This window comes from Hyperolius riggenbachi, chromosome 1 (assembly GCF_040937935.1).
Source record: "Hyperolius riggenbachi isolate aHypRig1 chromosome 1, aHypRig1.pri, whole genome shotgun sequence".
Classification (NCBI taxonomy): Eukaryota; Metazoa; Chordata; class Amphibia; order Anura; family Hyperoliidae; genus Hyperolius; species Hyperolius riggenbachi.
Genome location: NC_090646.1, coordinates 215,450,857 through 215,473,460, shown reverse-complemented (window position 1 = coordinate 215,473,460; position 22,604 = coordinate 215,450,857).

Genomic DNA, 22,604 nt, shown 5'->3' with positions numbered 1-22,604 from the left:
CAAGATGTTCTTGGTGGACCTCCTGCAATTCAAATTCCTGCGCACATTGCTCAGGATTTGGGTGTCTTCGTCCTCGCCTTGCATTTCAGTGCGTGGTGCATTTACCTCGCACAATGGTTGTGAATCCGGGCACAACATTTCTGGCTGTTCCATTGTTTGTGGGGGTAGGAGTGGGAATAGCTCCTCCGAAGAGGCCATTGTGTCCGGAAATAATTGTTTGGACTGGTTATTCGGCCATTGTGTGCATGGTGTAGCTGCTGGTTGTGTCACCGTTGTGCCCACTGGCTCCTTGTAACTGGCAGAGGACCTCGTGCGTGACAACAAGGATGTGCTGGTGCTGCTGCTGCTTAACCCGCTGCTGGACGCTTGAGAGGTCATCCAATTCATTATCCGTTCCTGCTCTTGTGGATCAGTGAGGGTTGTTTGTCTGGCACACATGGGTGGTATTGAGTGGGTTTTCTTAGGTGCTCCACTGCGGCCTCTACGTGAACCGTCAGGGGAAACACCTCTTCCCTTGCCCCTCCCTCTTTCACTGGATTTCTTCATTATGGTTGTACTGATCCCAGCAGTACACGCACACTGACTGGCAGTACAGTGGCAATAGAAAATGCTATATAGTATGTTATAAACTGGTGATGGACGGAAGTACTACTGATCCCAGCAGGACAGTGGCAATAGAAGACAATGCTATATACTATGTTATACACTGGTGATGGACGGAAGTACTACTGATCCCAGCAGTACAAGCTGACTGGCAGTACAGTGGCAATAGAAGACAATGCTATATACTATGTTGTACACTGGTGATGGATGGAAGTACTACTGATCCCAGCAGTACAAGCTGACTGGCAGTACAGTGGCAATAGAAGACAATGTTATATACTATGTTATACACTGGTGATGGACGGAAGTACTACTGATCCCAGCAGTACAGTGGCAATAGAAGACAGGGCTATATACTATGTTATACACTGGTGATGGACGGAAGTACTACTGATTCCAGCAGTACAGTGGCAATAGAAGACAGTGCTATATACTATATTATACACTGGTGATGGACGGAAGTACTTCTGATCCCAGCAGTACAGTGGCAATAGAAGACAATGCTATATACTATGTTATACACTGGTGATGGACGGAAGTACTACTGATACCAGCAGTACAAGCTGAATGGCAGTACAGTGGCAATAGAGGACAATGCTATATACTATGTTATACACTGGTGATGGACGGAAGTACTACTGATCCCAGCAGTACAGTGGCAATAGAAGACAGTGCTATATACTATGTTATACACTGGTGATGGACTGAAGTACTACTGATCCCAGCAGTACAGTGGCAATAGAAGACAGTGCTATATACTATGTTATACACTGGTGATGGACGGAAGTACTACTGATTCCAGCAGTACAGTGGCAATAAAAGACAGTGCTATATACTATGCTATACACTGGTGATGGACGGAAGTACTACTGATCCCAGCAGTACAGTGGCAATAGAAGACAGTGCTATATGCTATATTATACACTGGTGATGGACGGAAGTACTACTGATCCCAGCAGTACAGTGGCAATAGAAGACAATGCTATATACTATGTTATACACTAACACTGGTGATGGACTGAAGTACTACTGATCCCAGCAGTACAAGCTGACTGGCAGTATAGTGGCAATAGAAGACAATGCTATATACTATGTTATACACTGGTGATGGACGGAAGTACTACTGATCCCAGCAGTACAGTGGCAATAGAAGACAGTGCTATATACTATGTTATACACTGGTGATGGACGGAAGTACTACTGATTCCAGCAGTACAGTGGCAATAGAAGACAGTGCTATATACTATGTTATACACTAGTGATGGACGGAAGTACTACTGATCCCAGCAGTACAGTGGCAATAGAAGACAATGCTATATACTATGTTATACACTGGCGATGGACGGAAGTACTACTGATCCCAGCAGTACAAGCTGACTGGCAGTACAGTGGCAATAGAAGACAATGCTATATACTATGTTATACACTGGAGATGGACGGAAATACTACTAATCCCAGCAGTACAGTGGCAATAGAAGACAGTGCTATATACTATATTATACACTGGTGATGGACGGATGTACTACTGATCCCAGCAGTACACGCTGACCAGCAGTACAGTGGCAATAGAAGACAATGCTATATACTATGCTATATACTGGTGATGGACGGAAGTACTACTGATCCCAGCAGTAAACGCACGCTGAGCTGACTGGCACTACAGTGCAGTGGCAAATATAGTATAGGAGGCTGGGGGGCCCTGGCTAGCCTAGCTGGTGAGAGAGAGTCTAACCTGCCTGCCTACCCAAAGCTAAACCCAAACGCAAGTGGCGGAGAAATGACGCGGTTCGGGTATTTATTTACCCGAACCACGTGACCCGCTCGGTCAATCGCAGCGCGAGCCGCGTGTTCATGCCCGAACCACGTGACCTGCTCCGCCAATCACAGCGCGAACCAAACGTTCGGGGAACGTTCGGCCATGCGCTGTCAGGCCGAACATACGTTCGACCGCATGGTCGAACACATGGCCGAACACCACGAGGTGTCCGGCGAAGCCCGAATCGAACTCGAACAGCCCGAAATCCGGGCGAACCCGAACAGTGGCGAACACTTTTCACCCAACACTAGTAATAATAACGAAGGGGAATTGGCACATGTACAGTGGCGTAGCATTGGGGATAGCAGCCATAGCGCTGCTACGGGGCCCCGCGGCAGCGCTACGTCACAGGGGGCCCGCAGCTGCCTGAGAGGACTTTTTTGTTTTTTTTTCCCGCTGGCCGTCCGGTCGGGCGGGGCCCCCCTCCCTCACCTTGGCGCCCCCCCTCCGCCTCACCTGGGGTCCCTCCTCCTTTAATCAGCGGCGAGAGAGCGGCCGGCATATACAGAGAGCTCCAGCGGGTGTAATCAGCCACTAGAGGTTCAGCTGCCTCCGGGCTACGGTGTCCCCACTGTATTGCTGCTCGCACCACTTCCTGGTTTATTGCGAGCAGCAATACAGTGGGGACACCGTAGCCCGGAGGCAGCTGAACCTCTAGAGGCTGAATACCCTGCCGGAGCTTCCTGTATATGCCGGCCGCTCTCTCGCCGCTGATGGAAGGAGGGGGGACCCCAGGTGAGGCGGAGGGGATAAGGGTCGGGCCCCTACCCCACTAACTACTCGGCTACCTCCCCTCCCACCCGGCTACCTAACTGCCCACTACCTCACTGCCCACCCGGCTACCTAACTGCCCACCCGGCTACCTAACTGCCCACTACCTAACTGAACACCCTCCCACCCGGCTACCTAACTGCCCACTACCTAACTGGCCACCCTCCCACCCGGCTACCTAACTGCCCACTACCTAACTGCCCACCCGGCTACCTAACTGCCCACCCGGCTACCTAACTGCCCACTACCTAACTGAACACCCTCCCACCCGGCTACCTAACTGCCCACTACCTAACTGGCCACCCTCCCACCCGGCTACCTAACAGCCCACTACCTAACTGCCCACCCGGCTACCTAACTGCCCACCCTCCCACCCGGCTACCTAACTGCCCACTCTCCCACCCGGCTACCTAACTGCCCACTACCTCACTGCCCACCCGGCTACCTAACTGCCCACCCGGCTACCTAACTGCCCACTACCTAACTGAACACCCTCCCACCCGGCTACCTAACTGCCCACTACCTAACTGGCCACCCTCCCACCCGGCTACCTAACTGCCCACTACCTCACTGCCCACCCGGCTACCTAACTGCCCACCCGGCTACCTAACTGCCCACTACCTAACTGAACACCCTCCCACCCGGCTACCTAACAGCCCACTACCTAACTGCCCACCCGGCTACCTAACTGCCCACTACCTAACTGGCCACCCTCCCACCCGGCTACCTAACAGCCCACTACCTAACTGCCCACCCTCCCACCCGGCTACCTAACTGCCCACCCTCCCACCCGGCTACCTAACTGCCCACTCTCCCACCCGGCTACCTAACTGCCCACTACCTAACTGAACACCCTCCCACCCGGCTACCTAACTACCCACTACCTAACTGGCCACCCTCCCACCCGGCTACCTAACTGCCCACTACCTAACTGCCCACCCGGCTACCTAACTGCCCACCCGGCTACCTAACTACCCACTACCTAACTGAACACCCTCCCACCCGGCTACCTAACTACCCACTACCTAACTGGCCACCCTCCCACCCGGCTACCTAACTGCCCGCTACCTAACTGCCCACCCGGCTACCTAACTACCCACCCGGCTACCTAACTGCCCACTACCTAACTGAACACCCTCCCACCCGGCTACCTAACTGCCTACTACCTAACTGGCCACCCTCCCACCCGGCTACCTAACAGCCCACTACCTAACTGCCCACCCGGCTACCTAACTGCCCACCCTCCCACCCGGCTACCTAACTGCCCACTCTCCCACCCGGCTACCTAACTGCCCACTACCTAACTGAACACCCTCCCACCCGGCTACCTAATTACCCACTACCTAACTGGCCACCCTCCCACCCGGCTAGCTAACAGCCCACTACCTAACTGCCCACTACCTAACAGCCCACCCTCCCACCCGGCTACCTAACAGCCCACCCTCCCACCCGGCTACCTAACAGCCCACTCTCCCACCCGGCTACCTAACAGCCCACTCTCCCACCCGGCTACCTAACAGCCCACTCTCCCACCCGGCTACCTAACAGCCCACTACCTAACTGCCCACCCTCCCACCCGGCTACCTAACTGCCCACTCTCCCACCCGGCTACCTAACTGCCCACTACCTAACTGAACACCCTCCCACCCGGCTACCTAATTACCCACTACCTAACTGGCCACCCTCCCACCCGGCTAGCTAACAGCCCACTACCTAACTGCCCACTACCTAACAGCCCACCCTCCCACCCGGCTACCTAACAGCCCACCCTCCCACCCGGCTACCTAACAGCCCACCCTCCCACCCGGCTACCTAACAGCCCACTCTCCCACCCGGCTACCTAACAGCCCACTCTCCCACCCGGCTACCTAACAGCCCACTCTCCCACCCGGCTACCTAACAGCCCACTACCTAACTGCCCGCCCTCCCACCCGGCTAATTACTGCCCACCCTCTCGGCTACCTAACTGCCCACTACCTAACTGGCCACCCTCCCACCCGGCTACCTAACTGGCCACTCTCCCACCCGGCTACCTAATTGCCCACCCTCCCACCTGTTTACCTAATTGCCCACCCGGCTACCTAACTGCCCACTCTCCCACCCGGCAACCTAGCTGCCCACTACCTAACTGCCCACCCTCCCACCTGGCTACCTAACTGCCCACCCTCCCACCTGGCTACCTACCTGCCCACCCAGCTACCTAACTGCCCACCCTGCCACCCGGCTACCTAACTCCCCACCCGGCTACCTAACTGCCCACCGGTCTACCTATCTGCCTACCCTCCCACCCAGCTATCTAACTGCCTACCCAGTGCAGTGCCGCCTGCACCGCAAATAGTGTACCAGCCTGCCCAACCACCCTCCCTCCAGGTAATTAATGTTAGCCCACTATAGACCTAACTACATATACTGTATTTTGTGGGGAAATCTGGCGACAATCTGATTGCATTTTGTGGGGAAATCTGGCGACAATCTGATTGCATTTTGTGGGGAAATTTGGCGACAATCTGGTTGCATTTTGTGGGGAAATCTGCCGCCAATCTGGTTGCATTTTGTTGGGAAATCTGCCGACAATCTGGTTGCATATTGTAGGGAAATCTGCCTACAATCTGGTTGCATATTGTAGGGAAATCTGCCAAAAATCTGGTTGCATTTTGTGGGGAAATCTGCCGACAATCTGGTTGCATTTTGTGGGGAAATCTGCCGACAATCTGGTTGCATATTGTGGGGAAATCTGCCGACAATCTGGTTGCATTTTGTTGGGAAATCTGCCGACAATATGGTTGCATATTGTAGGGAAATCTGCAGAGAATCTGGTTGCATATTGTAGGGAAATCTGCCGACAATCTGGTTGCACTTTGTGGGGAAATCAGATTTCCCCACAAAATGTTTGGGTGGGAGGTCCGAGGTCCATGGGGTTGGAAGGTCGTTGGGGGGGGGGCCCATAATTTTTTTTGCTATGGGGCCCAGTCATTTCTAGCTACGCCCCTGCACATGTATATGCCTTTTTTTTCGTTGTTGCAGCTGCAGTGCAGGCAGAGAAATTAGGCAGGCATGTACATGCACCCAAACAATTATTATAGCTGCCGCTGCTACCAGCGGCCTTAAAAATTCAGGAATCCAGGAAGATGATGCACCTGAAACAGGTAGTAGGTATATGCAGTGATGGGTATTACAGTGTGCACATTTCACACACAGACAGGTACCAGACAGGCAGGCACAGTGACACTGCGTGCGCTCACGTAGGTAGGTGGGTACACAGTGAACAACAGGTAGTAGGTATATGCAGTGATGGGTATTACAATGTGCACCTGTCACACACAAACAGGTACCGGACAGGCACAGTGACACTGTGTGCGCTCACATAGGTAGGTGGGTGCACTGAAGTGAACAACAGGTAGTAGGTATATGCAGTGATGGGTATTACAATGTGCACCTGTCACACACAGACAGGTACCGGACAGGCACAGTGACACTGTGTGCACTCACGTAGGTAGGTGGGTGCACAGTGAACAACAGGTAGTAGGTATATGCAGTGATGGGTATTACAATGTGCACCTGTCACACACAGACAGGTACCGGACAGGCACAGTGACACTGTGTGCGCTCACATAGGTAGGTGGGTGCACTGAAGTGAACAACAGGTAGTAGGTATATGCAGTGATGGGTATTACAATGTAAACCTTTCACACACAGACAGGTACTGGACAGGCACAGTGGCACTGCGTGCGCTTACGTAGGTAGGTGGGTGCACAGTGAACAACAGGTAGTAGGTATATGCAGTGATGGGTATTACAATGTGCACCTGTCACACACACAGGTAGTCACTGAATGTGCTGGGCCTGGAAGTGGCACACAATGGCCTCAATTCACGGAGCATTATCAAACGTTTATCAAACACTTTATCAAACGTTTGATAATTTACCTCATGGGTAAAATCTCATTTTAATTCACTAAGGTGTTATATATTTATCGAATGTTTTACCGATAAAACATTCAACAAGTATATAACACCTTAGTGAATTCAAAATGTGATTCTACCCATGAGGTAAATTATCAAACATTTGATAAAGTGTTTGATAAACGTTTGATAATGCTCCGTGAATTGAGGCCACAGTAGGAATTACCAAGGCTGTCTATGCAACACAAGTGTCAGTGGGCCACACTAAAAAAAAAAAAATAGATCAAAAGATTAGCTCTCAAAAGAGCTGTTGAGGAGTGCTTTTTTAGCAATAAGAATCAGCAAGGAGCAAGCTAAGAAGCCTACAAGAGCCTAACTAAGCTTTCCCTATGAGAGTCTGCAGCAGCTTTCCCTTCTCTAATTAATGCAGGCACACAAGTGAGTCCAAAGCCTGACACTGCCTGCCTTTTATAAGGGGGGAGTGGCTCCAGGGGGGAGTGTAGCCTAATTGGCTGCAATGTGCCTGCTGACTGTGGCGTAGAGGATCAAAGTTGACCCTCATGATGCACTATGGGGGCGAACTTCCGGAAAAGTTTGCGGTTCTCCGCGATCGCGAACCCCGGAAGTTCGCCGGCGAACCATTCGGGCCATCTCTACTGATATTTGCAGATCATGTTAAAGACTTCAATTTCAGAGAAAAAGTATAAGTTCACGTGAGCATACATGCATAATACCGAATGTCTCTCAGAACATATAAACTCCTTGCTGATGAGTCGCCCAGGTAATTGCTTAGTATAAAATGGATCTTTGCATGACAATCTCTCGAGTCTTGTTCCTCCATCATGTGTTGCAGACAACTACAATTAAACAATCGTGAAACCTAAATTAAGAATGACATTCAATAAAAAATAATTGGCCCATGTTCAGTTGACTTTTTTCCTGTTTTCTCCAAGGTGATAATTTTTCTTCTTCTCTTTAAAATAACTTTTCAGCATTTCACTATTGAAAAACTACCAGCAGCAGAAAAATAATTTTGTGTATTTTCTTGCTTGCAGGGTTTAACAGGCATTTAATTGAAAAGGTGTGGAAATATCAACTTGGAGAAAACTTAGGAAAAAAGTGAATTGCAAACGGTTCAATATGTTCAGTTCTTTAAAGCATGTTTCAGTTATGTAAAGGGGCAGTGAGCAGGGGTGTAACAATAGGGGGTGCAGAGGGCCAGAGGGGCCCCGAAGGGCTCTCTCTCAACTGCAGTATTAGCTTTCTATCGGTCCTGTGCTAATCCCTTCTATGGATACTTTGAATAGTGGTAATCATTAACAATCTGTTTTCCATCCCCTTCTTGCACCTCTGACACTGTAATTACCATTGGCAGTTTTTGGAATAACAATTGTTATGTATAGAGTACTTGGGGGGGCCCCAATGTAAAACTTGCATCAGGGACCACAGCTCCTTTGCTAGGCTACTGGCCGTGAGCAAAGCTTTAAAATGAAAATGTGCACTTACCTGGGGCTTCCTCCAGCCCCCCGTAGCCCGCGAGGTCCCTCAGCGTCACCTCTGTGGTCCCCCTGGTGGCCCCATTAGCCTGACGACTTCAGCTGAAGTTGTGCGCAAATGCGCATGTGTGGCCCATCCATGCACCCGCCTCAATCACACGTGCATCACCGTAAGCCTCACGCATATGCGTGGTTCTTGAAAGACTAAACTGTGCATGCGCAGGAGGCTTATGCCAACACGTGCGTGATCGAGCCGGGTGCGCGGAGGGTCCGTGCATGTGCAGTTGTGCATGACTTCGGGTGAAGTCACCAATCTAACCGGGCCGCCAGCGGGACCACAGAGGGGACCCAGAGGATGCCAAGGGACCTTGTTGGCTACGGGGGTTGGAGGAAGCCCCAGGTAAGTGCAGATTTTCATTTTAAAGCTCTGTCCAGGGTCCTTTTAAGAACTTTACCTGACTTAATTCATGAGGATGAGAGTCCTTGCTTCAAACCATTCAATTCGATGATCATAGGAAAAGAGGTATGATTGTTTCCATCATCTTGTCTTTGAGACGACTGACGTAAAAAGAAACTGATGACTGAATTAATTGGATATTTAGGAAATAACTTTTAAACATTCTAAAAGTTTATTGGGACACTGTACTATTCTGAAGACATCTATTGATCTTGTAAACTTGGTCCACCTAAACCAAAAGGTTTCAAACTCAAATACAAAGTAGGCCAAAATAGAACACTGGGATCAAGTTGTCAGCCAACCTAAATGTGTAGTGGAGTGGCCAACTTCCTCCCTTTTAAAGTTCCCTGGTGTCAAATACTCCCCCCCCCCCCCCATCCCTATATAGTTTCCTGGTGTCTAGTGGGCCTCCTCCCTTCCCTATACAGTTCCCTGGTGCCTAACAGCCCCCCTCTATACAGTTCCCTGGTGTCTAATGCCTACTCCCTACTTTATATAGTTCCCTTGTGTCTAGTGGCCCCCTCCCTCCCCTATATAGTTCCTTGGTGTCTAGTGGTCCCTTCCCTCACATGACTTCACTGGTGATCTAGGGCTTTACCTTCAATATACATGTAACTGTCCTTATAATCTAGACTGGGCTAAGCATAATAGAAAGTGGAGTAACCACTTGCGGGCCAAATTTGATGGCTCTGCAGGTTAACATGTATGACCTAAGCTAACTGCTATTACTGCTAAATACTGACTTCTGGAGTTATATTGATCTGTGGAGCTATACTAATACTAATATGTTTACAATTGATTGAAACATTAAATGACCACAGATACTTGGATGAACCTGAACTGTGGTGCTTTTGATAGACTTATTGCATGTGATATGGAGCAGTGGTAACCCTGTATTACCAGGAGTGTCCTTTAGGTCCTTTACAATTTCAATGATTTCAATGAAAGAATTGTATTTTAATGACTAATATTTGCTGTAATAAATACAATAGACAGCATATATAGAAATATAATATATAGACAGCATTTGTGTCAATGGAAACCTATAGCTATTGTTATTATTTTTATGTATAGAGAGCCAACATATTAATTCCATAGCGCTGTCAAACTTGCAAAACATACAACTATAGGAAGCATAGATACATGAGCAATTCAGCATACTATACAATCAGGACAACCAGTGACACAAGTACAGATACATGCAATTGATGTGTAGTTTAAATAACATCACCAATGCTAATAAATATTCATTTGATAATAAATTGCACAGAAAAGGTAAACAAAATGGGGAGGTCCCTGCCCTTGACAGCTTACAACCTAGAGGCAAGTGGGGTTGAGACACTGGGGGAGTAGACAAAGGGGTTAGCAGATGAGGCAGTGAGCTTTAAATGCTATCTATAGAAAATTACAAGCTTGTCTGAAAAAGTATGTATTGAGAGTATCTCCAGTCTCTGACCATGATGAATAGGCTGTGGTAGAAAGTTCCAAAGGAGAGGTATAACTTGTGAGAAGTCCTGGATGCGAAAGTGAGAGGAGGTGACCTAGCTGAATAACAAGAGGGTCTCTTAGGAAGAGTGAAGGTTCTGAGATGGATGATATATGGAGACAAATAAGGAAATGTTTGGATGGGATAGCCTATGTAGCGCTTTCTATGTGTTTTAGGAGTTTGAACTGGATCCTTTGGATGATGGGGTAGCCAATGAAGGGATTGACAGAGAAGGGCAGCATCGGAGGAGAGGTGGATGAGACGAATAACGGAGTTTAGTAGGGACTGGAGAGGTGCCAGCCTGTTTTTTTTTTTTTGGGTAGGCCACGGAGTAGGGTATTACAGTAATCAAGAAAAGACATGTACAAGCATTTAAAGAGAACCCGAGGTGGGTTTGAAGAATATTATCTGCATACAGAGGCTGGATCTGCCTATACAGCCCAGCCTCTGTTGCTATCCCAAACCCCCCTAAGGTCCCCATGCACTCTGCAATCCCTCATTAACCACCCTGGCGTTCTGATTAAATCGCCAGGGTGGCTGCGGGAGGGTTTTTTTTAAATAAAAAAAAAACTATTTCATGCAGCCAACTGAAAGTTGGCTGCATGAAAGCCCACTAGAGGGCGCTCCGGAGGCGATCTTCCGATCGCCTCCGGCGCCCAGAATAAACAAGGAAGGCCGCAATGAGCGGCCTTCCTTGTTTTGCTTATATCGTCGCCATAGCGACGAGCGGAGTGACGTCATCGACGTCAGCCGACGTCGTGACGTCAGCCGCCTCCGATCCAGCCCTTAGCGCTGGCCGGAACTTTTTGTTCCGGCTGCGCAGGGCTCAGGCGGCTAGGGGGGCCCTCTTTCGCCGCTGCTCGCGGCGAATCGCCGCAGAGCGGCGGCGATCAGGCAGCACACGCGGCTGGCAAAGTGCCGGCTGCGTGTGCTGCTTTTTATTTCATCAAAATCGGCCCAGCAGGGCCTGAGCGGCAGCCGCTGGCGGTGTTGGACGAGCTGAGCTCGTCCAGACCGCTCAGCTGGTTAATCACAGCCACGCTGCTGACAAACAGCTTGTCAGAGCTGGCTGTGTTTATCTCTATAGTGTCAGTCTGCTGCTCTCCCTGCCTCCTGCAGAACTCCAGTCCCCGCCTGCATCCCTTCCCTCCCTTCCCTCCCTGCTGATTGGAGGGAAGGGACGGGGGCAGGGACCGGAGCTATGCAGGAGGCGGGGGAGCAGCTAAGACTGACACTACAGATGTAAACACAGCCTCACAGCATGGCTGGGTTTTATGAGGGATTGCAGAGTGCAGGGGGACCTTAGTGGGGTTTGGGATAGCAACAGAGGCTGGGCTGTATAGGCAGATCCAGCCTCTGTATGCAGATAACATTCTTTAAACACACCTCGGGTTCTCTTTAAGTAGCCTCTTGTGTAAATCATGTGGATTATTTCCAAATGTTCGATATGCTTTTTGATCGTTTTCCGAGCATTTTCCGATCGATATCCGTGCACTTTAATAGGATATCGATCGGAATATGCTCGGAAAACGATCGAAAAGCATATCGAACATGTTGGAAATAATCGATCTGACAGTAAATCGACCAGAAAATCTCATAGTGTGTACCCAGCATAAGGACGAGACAAATTCTGGAGATATTTTTGAGATAGAAGTAGCAGAGGTTGTTAATGTGGTAATGTGTGCTTAAAATGAGAGCTCAGAATCCAGTTACCCCCAGGCAGCAAGCTTTAGGATTTGAGGTGTTTGGGGTATTTTCTACGTTAATTGTAACTACAAGTGGGGGAGCTGAGAGAAATGGAGGAAATACCACAATTTCTGTTTTGTGAGAAAACCAGGGGCATAGCAATAGGGGTTGTAGAGGTAGCCACTGCATCGGGGCCCTTGGGCCAGAGGGGCCCCAAAGGGCCCTTCCTCAACTACAGTATTAGCTCTCTATTGGTCCTGTGCTCATAATATTCACTTCTATAGATACTTTGAATAGTAGTAATCATTAGCAAGCTGTTTCCAATGCCCTTCTTGCACCTCTGACACTGTAGTTGCCATTGGCAGGGTTTGGTGCACCATTTCACTTTTTATGTATTGAGTGCTTGGGAGGGCCCCATTGTACAAGTTGCATCGGGGCCCACAGCTCCTTAGCTATGCCACTGGAGAAAACATAATGACATGAATGCAGAAAAGCAGACTGACAGTCAGGGACTCGAGATAATGGTGTAGAGAGGCCAGGAGCTGAGAGGTAAATTTGATTGTCATCAGCATAGAGGTGATACTGGAAACCAAAAAAGCATTTTAATTGTCTCAGGCCATAAATATTGATGGAGAAGAGAAGGAGTCCTAGAACTGAGCCTTGTGGTACACCAACAGATAACGAGTGTGGAGAGGAGTTAGTGGAATAGGAGACAGTGAAAGAGCTAATCCAAGAATGTGCTAGGCCCTTGACACCTAGTGACAAGAGTGTCTGGAGAAGCAGATGTGATCGACAGTGTCAAAGGCAGAGGAATAAAAGGTCATAGAGTGTTAGAACATGTAAATTGGCCTTTGGATTACATATATTGATATAGTGTGCCCCTTTCCCATTTTTGCCGTGATTTAATTATTTAGGAACCTCAGGCCCACTTTTTGAGGTACACATTTGTGATATTTCTTTCTTGTTTCTCAGAGTCTATGTTCACAGTGGGAATTGTATTGCATTCCCCATATCAGCAAGAATGCAAGGCACATTATCCGTGCATTGCATTGCATACAGTAAAGCATAAAGTCAATAAAAAGAATGCTTCACTGGCATTGTAAATACGCATGTTTTGCGGTAACGCACTGTGCATTGGGATGCCGCACACCGTTAATGAATGAACACCACACAGGTGGTGTAGTACTGCCAAATTACAATGCAGTCGTTATGCCGCACCGCACCACTGTGAAAATAGCCTTAAATACCTGACTTCTTTCTACATGAGGTGACGCTTTGCAAGTAGACTGCTCAGTTGATCTTCCAACTTCAATTCTAACTACAAAGCAATACAATAATGTTTTTGCATTATTAAAGACACCTTCTGTCCGGCAGGTAAAATAGAAAAGGTCTAAAAGAGATTCAAAGAAATTTTAAACACTGTTCATTCTCCCCTAGCTAAGAGCAATTTAAATAATAATAACATCTTTAAAATATACGTTCTAAATAAAACATTCCTGAAATGTGACTGATGTGTCTTTCATGAGTGGTTGTGTGTATGTTATGTGAAAACGTTTAACAGTGAATCATTTTTGAGAATGTAGTGACAACGGAGAGAGAAGGCATGAGGGAAGAGTGAAGTCTGGTCTATGTCAGTAAAGGTATGTGAGAAAAATGAGACTGTAAAGGTGTTGTGAGGTGTTGTGAGGAAAGTGCAAGGCCTGACTGTCAGGGCCGGATTTGCTGCTGTCAGCCACCACCCTTCAGTAGAGGTAGCCAGATGACTCCCTTAGGCCTCTTGCACACTGCACGCGATTCCGATTCAGATTCCGCTTTTTAATCTGTTTTTACATCCGATTCAGATTCCGATTTGCAGTGTGCAGGGAGCAAACTGCAAATCGGAATCGGAATCTGAAAAAAAAATAAAGATGAAAAACTGATTAAAAAGCGGAATCTGAATCTGAATCGCTTGCAGTGTGCAAGAGGCCTAAATCCTTCCTTTTCTCACTTCCACCCCCCCCCCCCCCCCTTCAGTATAGGTAGCTAGCTTGCCTTCACACCACAGCAGCCATCGGTGTCACTCAATTCTCAGCTCGTCTCCAGTGCCAAAGCTTCCTCTTCCCCTCTGTCTCCAATGCTGCCCAAGTCCACAGCCACCGGCCACAATGCAAACGTGCACAGAGAGCAAGGTGGACGCTGCACAAGCTGCTGGTAGAGAGTACCGCGGTCAGGCGCTTGCCTGATCTCCCTGCATTGCAGCATTTGCAAGCTTGCAAATGCTGCATAAATTCAGCCTGCTGCTTTGGTGCCCTTGCTCCTGTGGTGCCCTAGGCCATGTCTTAGGTGGCCTTGGCCTGAATCCGGCCCTGCTGACCGTAGTGTCAGGGGAGGTTGAAGATGTGCCATGCGGGAGTAAGCTACAGAACTGGTGAGTAATACAATTATGGTACTATGAAAACAAATTGTATGTAAAACATTCAAAAACTTTACTACTACCTTCCTTACTAATAATATACAACAAAAAAGAAAAAAAAAGGAAACTGACACTAACATGATCAAGAACTTACAGCTAAATTATGAAGACAGATAAAAAGCTTTTTAAGTCCAACCAAACCCAATTCTGAAAGCACACGTTATTTAGGTTAAATTATAAGCACTACTTTTGTAAGTGTATCTTCATAATTAGAGCTGGTAGGCACAGATAGCGATAACGCGCTGCAGAGTTATGGCAACTTTGATACTTACGGCACACCGTGTCGCATCACATGAAGTGTGCAAATCTCCCAAAACTTGCAGTGGGGATGCAATGGGAAAGCGTAACACGGGGCAACGCAGTGCCGAAGTGTGAAAGGGGCCTTAGTCTATCGGTGCACATATATGACATGGTCAGAGACTGCGATGCTATGGGTACTTCTGAGCAAAGCAGAGGCACAAATATAAAGATGCAAGTCTCAGGACAAGACAAGGGGATGGAGCACGGCATTCATGTCAGGAAAAGAGAGTACTATCATTTAAAAAGCGCTGTCCATTCGTTTGAATTGACAGTGCTTTAGCGTCGAACGCCGCAAGCGCCTCCATTAACTCCCATGTGAACCAGGCCTAACATGGCTGTGATTCTCTGGTTCTGTTTGTTTCTCAAGAGCTATGATATGCAATACCAGATAGGACTCAACCGTTTTTAAATATCAGGTATTGCATATCACTGGATGACTTTCTGGAGGTGTGATGGACATCTAACCTATTGGGACTCCCCCAAAAACATGGACGTTGTGTACCTGAGGCTCGTAGACTATCTGCACCTATTGCTGATTGTCAACATCAACAGATTGCTCAGAGGAATATTGGAAATATATTTTTTATTACAAACATATATTCCACTCTTGTTGCTAAACAGAAAATCTACTCAGTTCTGATCTAAAGATCATAACTGATTTTACAAAATGTGTTAGCTTAGTTACATTTGCAGAGACAGCCATATGCATCGCCCAGGCTTACTGGAAACAAATGAGTTCTGGGTGAAGCAATTGTTTAATAAGAATCAGGGCCGGATCTTGTATGAGGTGGCCTGAATCACGCCATTCAGGGAGGCATCTTCCAAGGGGCCGAGGTAGACCAGGAAGTGCTGTACTGATCACATGGCAATCGCCTCGCCCACTCACTCACCGTTCACTGAGACCGGGAGGGAGTGCAAGACTGTGTCTGTGCTTACACAGCGTCAGTCAGTATCAGCACAGCAGCCAGCCTGGCAGAAGCAATGAGGAGGAGCCACCGCCAAAGGAGGGGGAGAGCCATGGCTGCCGGGAGAGCAGCCAGGCCTAGTCAACCAGAACATGTCAGCATATTACTGTATCATTTGTAAAACAGAATTCTACTTTACATAGCATTTTAGTAAGGATGCATTTAATCCCTTTCGGCCACTTACACACTCCTAGGAGTCCTGGTTCACCATGAACTTGCTGGGCAATTTGTAACTCTGTATCATTTGTGCAAGACTGTTCTGGACATGCACAGTTCGGTCTGCATGGCCAGTAGCACAGTGAGACCAACTGTTGGCCAGCTGCCTAGCTGGACCACGTTGGAGAGAATGGTCGGAGACTTGACTTAGAGCTAGAGGCAGTCTGAGCCACAAGTTAATTTGGCCCTTCTGACTTGACTGAGAGCAAGAGGCAGCCTGAGCCACAAGTTAATTTGGCCCAAGTGGTTGAGGTCGGTAGAGTGGACTGTTATGTGGAATGGAGGGGAAGCTCAAGGGCAGTCTAGCTGACTGAGCCTGGTTGTAACTGGTGGTGCTGGTGCAGTACAAGTGTTCAGTGACAGCTCACTGCTTTGTGTGTCTTTGGGGAGGTCAGATGACAACAGGTCACACTAAGGCCCCGTTCACACTTGCGTTTCTCTGCCAAACGGACCGGATGACCTGACCGGATCGGATCCGGATCGGAACCGTACGGTTCTGATCCGGATCGGATCCGGTCAGGTTGCATCAGGTGTACATCAGGATGCGATCCGGATCCGTTTGGCAAAAGAGAGTAGAAATAAATAAAAAATTTGGGGTCTGGGAGGTCAGCAGAAGGTGCACCTGTGGAATCAGGTTTTCCGCTGTTTAGGCCTCACCTCCACCTCCGACATACTGCCAACAGCTCTAGCACGTTAAAAGTCACTGCTGCTCCACTCCAAAATGCTTGCCCATGTGTCCCCATCCAAAATCGCCGCTAGAATACGCATAGGAAGTGGGGTAGAACGTCAGGTGTTTGTAGCCCGTGTGTTCTGTGCTTCTGTTTCCCATTGGTTTTCTATTTCCGGATGGTGTAGTCAGGCTCCGGTCCGGGTGCGTGGGCCGGATGAGCCGGACCAAAAAATAGCGCATGTTGGAAAAGTGTCCGGAGTCCAGATCCGGTCCGGCTCCGTACTGTACGGAACGGACGCGTGTGAACGTCCGCATAGCCTTTGCATTGCTATGCGGAACGTACGTTCAGTTTGTACAGTATACGGTCCGGATCCGATCAGGCGGTTCCAGACAGGGAACGCTAATGTGAACCGGGCCTTAATCAATCAGACCTCAGTCAGATCATTGGCAGCCAGCTTAAATCAAACACTCTGTACACTATGCCACCCTGCAAGTCAGTGTCACTCTGTAACAGCCTGTGTTTGATTGAAGCTGTCTGACAGTAATCTGAGGTCTGATTGACTGAGTGTGACCTGGCTGTTGTTACCTGACCTCCCCACAGACACCCCCAGCAGTGAGCTGTCCATGAGTGAGAATCAGGGTTGCTCGCCAGAGATTACGAATTCGAATTTACCCATGATCACGGGTAGATTTTCATGATTGCAGAACTTGAATTCGAATTCGAAGAGCGATACTGCTCAAGAATTGGAATGTCCCCAAATAGTCACTCTCGAATTCAGCCGTGATCACGGGTGTTAAGAGTGATCACGAATTCGGCTTCGGTATCCAGAGGATGACGTCATTGGGCCAATCAGAAGGCCCCCAGCCAAGGCCCTAAGCTAGCAACCAATCAGAGGAGGGGAGCCTGGCCCTCCCCTCCTCTATATAAGGCGGCGGCCATCTTAGGGAGCGCGTCCTTGCTTGTGACTCTGCGGTACTGAGAGCATCTCCAGTGCTGCTGCGTGTCTTAGCAAGTGCTTTTCTCACTGTTTACCCAGTGTTTTACCTCCTAAACACATTCTTAACACCTTTATTGTACTCATTTATAGATAGCTAGTGATTTGATTGTTATAGTTCAGTCAGCTAGTGTAGTGTATATACTGTATACTGTGCTAGGCTAGTGTTAGGTCTGTGTGGAGGCTAGGCCTGCTAGCCTAGGTGGCCTTAGCCTACTACTAGCTTAGGTAGGTTAGGGATTATAGTTAGTTGTGTACTAGTACTAGTTTAGTTAATTTGTACTGTTAGTCTGTGAGTTTATTAGCTTCAGTACTGTGTTAGTTACTGTAAAGGCCAGCATCTGTTGTGATCTGTGACTGTCATCTGCCCGACCCTATTGATTGTGTGCGTGTGTGACAGACTTTTATTGTCAGTCACTGTCTGTCACAGAGTTAGTTATTGACTACTACACTACTACTAGGGATTATAGTTAGTTGTTACCTACGTCCTAGTTTACTTAATTTGTACTGCTATTGCTATAGTCTGTGAGTTTATTTAGTGCCGCAGGCTTCACTACTACTGTATAATAGTTACTTCACAGGCCACTATGCCAGGCCAGCATCTGTTGTGATGTGTGACAGTCATCTGCCCGACCTTATTGATTGTGTGCGTGTGACAGACTTTTATTGTCACTGTCTGTCACACGTGTTAGTTATCGACTACTACACTAATACTAGGGGTTATAGTTAGTTGTTACTTACGTACTAGTTTACTTAATTTGTACTGCTATAGTCTGTGAGTTTATTTAGTGCTGCAGGCTTCACTACTACTGTGTAATAGTTACTTCACAGGCCAGTGGCCACTAGGCCAGGCCAGCATTTGTTGTGATCTGTGACTGTCATCTGCCCGACCCTATTGATTGCGTCCGTGTGTGACAGACTTTTATTGTCACTGTCTGTCACACAAGTTAGTTATTGACTACTGTAGACTACACTACTGTTAGTACTACTACTATTAAAAGAAACAAAAAAAAAAAAACCCTTTCTTTTTTTTTTGGTCACTCACCACCAGTCACCACCAACCCAGACTCTTTATTAAAGTGTACATCCTTTCCCGCCCTTTATATATTTTTTTTTTTGTTTTTCTTATTGTGTTTGTATATTATTGCACAATGACTGGCAGAGGTAGAGGGCAAGGCACCACCAGGAGAGGCAGCGCCATTGCTGCAGGCACTAGCAGCACCAGCAGGTCTGTGACTGGTCCGCCGCCAGCCACTGACCGCAGAGTTGTGGAGGAGGGAGCAGAGGCGCAACAGCAGCACATTGCGCCCATCTTTGCCGTGGGTCGTCACCCCCAGCCCATTGCAGAGAGTCAGGCACAGGCTGTCCTGGAAATGATGGAGGAGCAGCAAGCCACCGTTTCCAGCCAGACCTCCAGCACCAGCGAAACCATTACCACCACCACCAGCACTCCGGTCCACAGAAGGCCTCCAGCACCGCTTGAGGTCACGTCGACCCCAACAACCAGCCTGGTCTCACTGAGCTCGCTCTTCACCCCAGGGACCGCGAGCATTTTGAGGGATGTTGTGGAACATTTTGAGGAGGAGATGATGGGGGCATGCAAGGAAGAGGAGTATGAGGTGGAGGAGTTTGTTGTCGGTGCACAACAACCAAAATTTCATTAGGAGGAGGGGCCTGATGTAAGAGATGTTGGGGCAGATAAGTTGGTTGAGGGCTCAGAGGAGATGTCTGGGGATGATGATGATGAGGTGGGGGACCGTCCCTATGTGCCACCACCACAGTTGGGTGAAGGCAGCTCGTCATCGGAGGAGGCGTCCCTGGCACAGAGGCGCGGCAGCAGCATGGTGGCCAGCACAGGGCGTGGAAGGCAGGAGCCACAGCCTGCTGCTTCAGCCGCTACCACCACCCGCACCAAAGCTCCTCCAAGCAAAGGGAAAAAACACAGCCCTCCAAAGGCAAAAAACCTCCCCAGCCCTCAAGCTTGAAGGACAAGTTGAAATCCCCGGTCTGGCAGTACTTCACTGTGTGCGTTGACGACAAGACCCGTGCCATTTGCCACAGTTGCGGTGCCAGCCTGAGCAGAGGTCGCGATCTGAACAAGTTGGGTACCTCGTGCCTGCAGACCCACTTGGAGACCAAACATTTTCAGGACTACAATTAGTTTCTGAAGCTGAAGGACAGTGGCGCAGGCAGTGGTCAGAGCCAGACAGCCACTGCACAGACTTCAGCAGCAGCAGCAGAAGCAGCAGCATCCCACCCTCCTGCTCATCCAGCATCAGCAGCAGGAGCACAGAAACTCACTGCTTCCCCCCCCCCCCCCCCCCGGGCAGCCAGTCCTCAGTGGCCTCATCTGCTCCCTCCACAGTCGCCTCCTCATCCTCCCGTGCAGGCAAACGCTGCCAGACCCTGCTCAGCGAGGCCTTTCCCTGTGTGACCAAGGTTCTGCCTCCCACCAACAGGCGCATCCGGGTGCTGAACGGGTTGCTTGCCCCAGCCATGTCCTCCCAGCTCCTGCCATACTCCTTTGTGCAGGAGGGGAGTGGCATGAGTACGCTCCTACAGTACGGGATCCCGGAGTGGCAAATCCCAAGCCGCCACTACTTCTCTCACATGGCGATCCCACTGCACTGCTTTGCTATGGTGAATGTGGGCCGCTCGCTCGATCACGCCGTGAGTGAGCGGATGCACGTCACCATGGATTCATGGAGCAGCCGTTTTGGGACAGACCGCTACCTGTCCTTCACGGCCCACTGGGTCAGCCTGGTGGAATGCGCCAGTGAGGAAGCAGCAGGTCCATCCTCGGCCGCATCAGCGGCACCAGTTGTCCACTATGTGGTGCCACCATGCGGGGTCAGTGGAGAAGCAGCAGCTCCCGCCGCCAGGGGACCCCGCCTCAACAGCAGCGTGAAGGCCCTCCATTGCCAAGCGCTGTTGGAGATGAGAAGCCTTGGGAAGAACAGTCTCACGGCAGCCAACGTGCTCCGCTACCTGAGGGAGCAGGAGAAGACGTGGCTGACCCCCAGAGGCCTCAGAGTCAGATTGGTGGTGTCCGACAATGTGGCCAACCTGCTGGCTGCCATCAACAGGGGACACTTGACCCACGTCCCCTGCTTGGCCCACGTCCTGAATCTGGGGGTTCAGAAGTTCCTGCGCACCTACAAGGGGATGGACAATCTGTTGGAAGCGGCTCAGAAAATTGTGCACAGTTTCCGCTGCTCAGCTGCTGCCGCAGCAAACCTGGCCAACATGCAGCAGCGCGAGGGCCTGCCACGACACCGCCTTGTCATCGATGTGCCAACTCGATGGAATTCCACCCTGAACAGAGGAGGGATGTCCACCACCACATCGTTGAGGGCACTCTCGCCGGCACCATCAAACTCCAGCTCCTCTCCAACGCACCGTGGGGGCAGATGCAGCAGGTCTGCTTGGTGTTGGCTCCCTTCCTGCAGGGAACCAACCATGGTCAGCGAGGAATGGGTATCCCTCTGGCAGTGGGTGCCCATTGTTTGTCTGCTGGATAGGGCCCTGGGTGATCTGCTGGATGTAGGAGAGGAGGCCCTGATCCAGCTGTAACAGCAGCCACCTGGACAGTCTACTTCTGCACAGGATTTTTAGTTGTTGGAGGAGGAGGAGTTGGAGGTCCTGGATGTTGCTGTTGAGGGGGAACAGCGGAGCGCTGCTGCAGTGGTGCGAGGGTGGAGAGAGGACGAAGAGGCTCAGGGGCCAGAGGAGGAGGACAGTGAACTTGAGGCCACTGACCCTGATGTCTCTACTGGACGGACCACCCTGTTCCCGATGGTAGTGCACATGCTGCAGTGCCTGCGCACAGACCCCAGGGTGAAACAGATGCAAGCTCGGGAGGACGCCTGCATCAGCATGATCCTGGACCCACGGCTGAAGGGGAAGGTGGGTCAGTTCCTGCCTGCTGGAGACCCTGAGCAGCGAACAAGGGAGTTGCAGCAGATCCTTGTTCGGCGATTGGAGGAAGCCTTCCCCAGCCTTCCACCCCCTCTGTCCCTGTCCAGCCAGCACAGCAGCCGGTGCCTGCAGCCAGCAGCAGCATCAGGCGCCCAGGAGACCTGCTGTCCTTGACAAAGGCACTCTACATGACGGTAGAGCAGCCGAGAGAGGTGGTGCGTGCAGCAGCATCCTTCTCTCAAAGTCACAGCCAGCGCCTGACCCGGATGGTGGCCGTCTACATGGGGTCCTTCAGTGGGCTTGACACCGGCGAGGAGCCTGTGGACCCCTTGGCGTACTGGTTGAGTGCTTGCAGATCTGGAGTGAGCTGGCGCAGTACGCTCTGGGAGTTCTGTCTTGCCCCCCTTCCAGCGTGCTGTCCGAGAGGTGCTTCAGTGCGGCCAGTGGCGTGGTCACCGAGAAGCGCTCTCATCTGTCCCCAGAGTCCGTGGACAGACTCACATTTTTAAAGATCAACCAGGCCTGGATTGAAGGCACGATCCAGGCACCTGTTGTCGGCAAGAGGAGGACATGAGGTGCCTGTAAATTATTTTTTCACAACATCAATCTTCAGTCCCCTGCTAATTTGGCCTGGTTTTTCTGTAGGTGCTGTGGTACCACCGCTAGGTGCCATGGTCCGTTACATTGCCTGCTGCCAAGCGTCATTCCTCCTCCTCCTGCTGCTGCTGTATTTAACCTCCTGCTGTCTGTGTTCTCACCGCCGTGGTCCACAGAATTATGCGCTGCTGCCATGCGCCACTAGCTATTGCGCCACTACAATAGCTACATTTTTTGTGTAAAAAAAATAATAATATTCTGAGGTGTCTGGGTTG